We start from the raw sequence: 6,590 nt of genomic DNA on the forward strand, positions 1-6,590 counted from the left end.
TTGGACGTTTTTAAATGCTGAACGGCGCGCGAAATAGGTTGAATTTGAATCAAAGCAGATAAATATACAAGTATGCGTACATACTACAAAGCTACATACAAACAAAAAAAAAAAATGTTGTATACTTAAGCACAGCTTGAGAGTTGATTTGATGAGAAAAGTTTTGGAAGAAGCTTTGCTGATTCCTGTTTGGCAGACGTTCAAGTAGTTCCATTACTGTAGTGAACGCAATGATGTCTAGCGGGGAGTTCCATGCCATAGTATTTACTGATTTATGGAAAAATTTTTTATTTCTCTAAATAACCGTTACATGGAATGTGGGATGATTTTTAAACCAACAACCGTGCCAAGTTTGGGTGAAATCGGTCGAGCGGTTACCAGAAGTCGCATGTTAAGCACGGGGAGCCCGGACTCTCGACGACAAAGCCAAGTATTCCTGGCAGCAAAGTAATGCTCAGCATTTAGTGGGACCAGATAGGAATCTTTTATCATGAGCTTCTGAAAAGTGGTCAAACGATAGGCGGGATTTCTTCAGACAACAATCGATGCCATTTAAGCCAGCGATTGAGGAAAAACGGATCATTAAATTTCCACCATAACAATGCTAGGCCACATGCCCCACAAGAGCTCAAAAGTTATCTCGATGGTATCGTATGGGAAGTCCCTGCCTTATACAACAGGCCTTGTACCATCAGACTACCACTTGTGCCGCTTGATGAACAACACCCTTACAGAAGTACGCTTCACTTCTGTTAAAGATATCAAAATTTGGCTTGATACTTTCTTCTGCATCTTTTCAGACCTACAGTCCCTTAACGGCTGATGGGGTTTTGCAAGAAGTTTTTCATAGCATAATTATGCTCCGGAAGCTTGGCTTTGAATGCCGGAGAGCGCTACTGAAAACTAGTAGATATGACTCTCTAACCAATCGACTATATCTGCCTTTAATTTTATTGGAGAATCAAGAAGAATTTAGAAGAGGTGAGCTACGCTAGAAACGGCGTCGCATATCTCCGTCCGTATACAAAATCGACCATCATAAGAGCCTCAAAACACTCTTGAGATGCCATATTTGCGACCTTTCGAAATCAACGGACGTAATTTGGCGGGCGGGGACGAAGCGACTCGAAAAAATTTTAAGCAGTTATGGCTCGATATACCGGTCAGGAATCCTCCTTCCTTTAACACTTTCTTTAACTACCCCATACAAAATGTTGCAACTAGATGACAATAAATTCAGCTTTCCTTGTTCTCTGTGTCTTGCAATCAATCGCCATCCTTTCGAGATTTTCACTTTGTCCTGAGAACGCAATCCAATTCCAGATTTTCGGCCTTTGCTCACTCTCTTGTCCATGAGAATGTAAAAATCCAGGGTGACGGAAATTCGTCGCAGACGCATCAGAGCACTCATTCGTTGGACTGAGAGCTGGAATCAGTGAGGCAAAAAATGTAAGAAATCCATCGGCGTTGTCCAATGTAAAAGTGCGAGATGTCAATGGAGTAGATACCTCTCAAATCAAATAACTTTTATCGCAGCTCCAGGAATCAGGAAGATGCAGATAGCGTGGTGTATTATCTTCGCCACTGTATCGGTCAGGTGAAAAGCCAAGTTCAATGTGTTGAATGTCTATGAATGTGCAGCCGGTAAACATTCAAAGTTCAAGTTTCTGAAGTCTGTTTGCATAGAAAAGAGTAGTTTTATTTTTGTACTGGCCCTGGAAATGCCCATTTTCGAGCAGCTGTAACTGAGCGGCAAAACAAAGTATTCAAGTGTAAGCGCAGAGTGACTACTGTCTCTGTTGATACATACATATGTATGGATGAACATATGAATTCCTGAATCTGCATACTTTCGTTAGCTTGTGCATGCACATACATCTTTACATTGTATTGACATTCATCAGCAATTAATTTTGTGCAGGCCTGCAACAATGTTGCAAAAATCCAATTGCCAACTTGCATCGTAAAAATATTTTTATTTTTCTTCAATACGCACTCTTGCTATTGTTAAGCACGCTTGTGCGTATGCTTAATGCCTTGGGTGTTGTGGTTTTTTACCCGTTGAATCGCCGCACGGCGACCGTTTGCAGCTTTTTTTTTGTTTTGTTTACCATCATCTCAACAACGCTACATAGCTATTGTCCGACAACATTTTTGGCATTGGCATCAACTCCGGCTCCCGCTGCCGCCACTATATGCAGTCGTAGCCTGATTTCGAATTGCCACCATCAATGTTGTTTTCGGTGTCACCATTGCCATCACCGTCGTTCGGGTGTAGAAATTCACTGCAACTGGGGTCATAAATGAACCGATATGTATGTGCCCATACATATACATACATACATAAGTAGATAACACAAGGCGTCTTTGGTATCACAGAATTCACATATGTACATATTGACATACTTACATATGTATAAAAAGAATTGGCGAAACCCCATTACGTTTCTCTCATTCTCATCAAGTTTTATCGGCCATTAAAATGAAATTCGATTTTAATTTTGCCTGCCTCAAATGTGAGCATGAATTGCCTGTATACAATACGTGTACGAGTAACACATAAAGACATACCTACACACATACATACATATAAACATACCAATTTGACACTTATCAGCGATTGATTTATGAATATAAACAATCAGGAGATTCAAGTTGTACTAAAGATCTCAATCTTCGTTCTAAATACATACCAACACATAATTTTTGTCCTCGTATATGTAAACAATAGTATGTATGTATGTATGTGTAGTAGATAGTGAACACCATCGATAGTTGGCGATGGTTTTTGGGCAACTATCGATTGTGTCACTTACGATAGTCACTTTCAGCCGATAGGGCAGCACTATCGATAGTTGCTATAGTTTTCCACATATTTCCCTAATGGGAATATTTTTATGTTTATCGTTAATCCATCCCCCAATCTTAGTTAAAAGTTAAGTTGTATTTTAAATTCAATTGAAATCAAGATCCAAATACCAGAATTGCTATAGAAAATGTTTGTACGTCTATTTAATTTTTTGAATCTTTTTGCTTTTTCGGTAAATATGTATGTCATAAATACATACATATATATATGTAAAATTTCGAAAAATTATTTACCTACGCTGTACGTCTATGTCCGCTATCACTTCTTCTACGCGTGTACATACATATGTAGGCATGAAATATCGTCGATAGTATCGATACTATCGATAGTGCCATCGATAGTTTGCCACCACTAATGTATAGCATGTTCTTGGGATGTTCTTGGCATACGTATCAATCCACACGGCGATCCTTATTATATGGAAAGCTAGTGAAAATTGCAACGAAAATGCCCAAGTGAATAATTTTCGTGGTTAAGGGCTTAAAATAGCATAGTTAGCTTTTCTACAGCGGCATATGGGCAATTCTCAATTAGTTCGAACTTTCGCATGACTCGCCAGTTTTTATTCGGACACATAATTTTCGCTGGTTTATTAACAAAAAAACAGGTTACATATGGGTGTGTTCAGAAATTCATCAAGCCAAGGCATCATACGCATTTATTTCTAAAGTATAATTGATGGAAATGTCGTTTCGTTAATAAGGCATTTCATCAATTATAGTTTAGAAGCAAAAGAGACTGATGCTTTGGCTTGATGCATTTCTGAACGCACCCTATGTTGAGTGGATTATGCAAATGCAAATAAGGACCACCATACATATTTTCTAGCCAAATATGCATACAATTCACAAATAAAATTGGGAAATTTTCACAAATAAAAGTTTGACTCTCCTATAATTTTTTTTTATTTTTACGTTGGAAAATTTGGTGCGTTGATTGCTCATGCTTGAGTTTATAATGAACTGGTAGTATTTGGAGAGGAGAATCGAATGCAGCCCGTTGGAAGTATGTGTTTGCAGTACAAAAGAATAAAAGAAGTTATGAAGAGCGAAAGTGGCGTGACTCCTTTTTTTAAATTCTGACACTCGCGGATTTTATAGTATACTGTAGCTGGTGCGTACCTAAAACTGCTATCGGACAACTGTTATAGTGTTCTGGAGCATAAAAGAAATCAATATAGATGTGGCAGGCTTATGTGCTCTCATTAGAAGATAGTTAAAAAAAAAAAAACAAATTCTTTAAAAGGCTATGATGCATGCACAAAACTAAAAATTGATATTTTTTTGATGGCACATCGTCTGCAATTGGAGAATTTAGCCAAATACGTATGTGCTCCATTGTACAATATACTATTGAACTATATATGATCCTCGTGCATCACTTTTTTATTTGTTCTTTAAAAAGTTACAGATCGAAAAAGAAGAACTAAAAGCATTTTTTGTCCATGTCAACAAATCTGCACCGCTCGTTCGATTTTCGATAATCAGGTGTCAAATGAAAGAGCTTGGTTTTTAGATGCTAGGACTTACCCTTGATTTTTTGGCAATTCATGTTCGAAAATTTTTTTTTATATGGAAAAAATGCGGAGCACACTTACAAAAAAAAAATTAATAATTGCCAAAAATCAACGGTAAGTCCAAGATACTGAAAATTTGCACTTTGCTGTACTAAAATTTGATGGGCTACAAAACTGAATACCAAAATTTTGTCTGAAGCCGCCGATCAAGAAGTTAGAAATTTTTGTCAAGTTTTATAGAAGTTTCATAACTTTTGCACAAAGTCTGAAATTTCAATATAAGCATATCGTGTTTGTTAAATAATCAGCTATAAAATAATAAACGTTAAATAAACTAATAAAAACAGCCAAAACTTAACTAAAGTGTCGCGTCCAAGTTTTTATTTGGCTCACTGTATGTCTTGGTAGCCGATTTATCAATTTGTACTCAGTGAAATTATTGACCTGGCATAAATTGGACTAAAATTACGCCCACTTTCCAATGGTACACTGGCGACACTGGTGACATCAGCGACACTGGTGAAACTGGTGACACTGACACATTGGTGACACTGACGAGACTGGTGGCACTGGTACACTGGTGATACTGGTGACACTGACGATACTGGTACACTGGTGAAACTGGTGACACTGGTGACAATGGTGACACTGGCGAAACTGGTGCCACTGGTGGCACTGGTACACTGGTGAAACTGGTGACACTGGCACACTGGTGACACTGGTATACTGGTGACACTGGCGACACTGGTGACACTGGTACACTGGTGACACTGGTACACTGGTGAAACTGGTGACACTGGCACACTGGTGACACTGGCGGCACTGGTGACAATGGTGACACTGGTGACACTGGTACACTGGTGACACTGGTACACTGGTGAAACTGGTGACACTGGCAGAGGCGAAGACTCCCGACACTGGTGGCACTGGCAAAGTGCGAATAGACACTCGCATCAAAATATCACTCCTCATAAAAGAGCGTTTTGTTTATTTTTCTCATCTAGCTCGTAGCTACGTAGCGTATGTAGTAAATGTAATGTTGGTGGAATGTATGTAGAATGCTTATACAAGTGAGTAGTGTAATTAAATCATATTATATTTATGTTTATTTTTTAACTTTATAATACTTACTTACATGTATGCAAACTGTTGTACTAATTTTGAATAATAATTGCATTAATTACGTCATGGCTAATTCACAAAATTTAAATAAATACCTTTTACTCGTATTTTGTATTCATGGGAGTGTATTGCTACTGAATTGCATGTACCACAAGCGCCGCAATATTACCTTAATTTCATGCCATCAAAAGCCATAGACACCCTAAAATTATATTTTTATGCCTTTTCATTTCAAACTATCAATTACTTGCAAATTGATGTAGTATGTACATATGTATGTATTAGACTCCTGCGCAATTCCATTTAAACGGCCCAACAAGACATCCGATCGCCGCGCAAATACTTTCCATCCCCTACTTTCATCGTTCGGGTCAATTGTGAGTAAGCATAAACCAGTTTCAGCAAGCGTACGTAAACTACCGATCAATAGCAACACGCGTAGAGTATTTACTTTGCCTTCCGCAACTACTGCGAGTAAAAGGTATTTGACAGTAGAGTACTCTACTGGTAGTACTTGAGTATTTTCGAAGAAAACATACCTACATTTGTGGCAAGAATGATAGAAGAATTTTCTGGATCGCGCATTTGTGGTATCTGAAAAAAACTAAGGACAGGAATGTAGTGGAGCGATGAAGAGAGCGACGAGCAAAACGTACTTTCAACTAAAATGCTGATATACATACCTAAGTACATATGTATGTATGTGCATAGATACGTATGTGCATAGATACATACATATGTGCATAGATACGTATGTGCATAGATACGTATGTGCATAGATACGTATGTGCATAGATACGTATGTGCATAGATACGTATGTGCATAGATACGTATGTGCATAGATACATATATATGTAAGTGTCCGCATATATTTTTTCTCGTCACTTGTTCTGTCGCTTCACTGCAGCAAAACCATGTTGTGAGGAAAACCCTGACGATATGCGTAGAATTGAAACCATGGGTTCATATTAAATATATTTATGTATGCATGGACATATGTACATATGTTAAAATGTAGTTTCGATTTAAAAAAAAATCGGATGAAGTTTTTCTTTCGCCATTCATACACCTCTAATTTCAGT

This window comes from Rhagoletis pomonella, unplaced genomic scaffold, assembly GCF_013731165.1.
Source record: "Rhagoletis pomonella isolate Grant_MI unplaced genomic scaffold, Rhpom_1.0 Rhpom_scaffold_00005, whole genome shotgun sequence".
Taxonomy (NCBI): Eukaryota; Metazoa; Arthropoda; class Insecta; order Diptera; family Tephritidae; genus Rhagoletis; species Rhagoletis pomonella.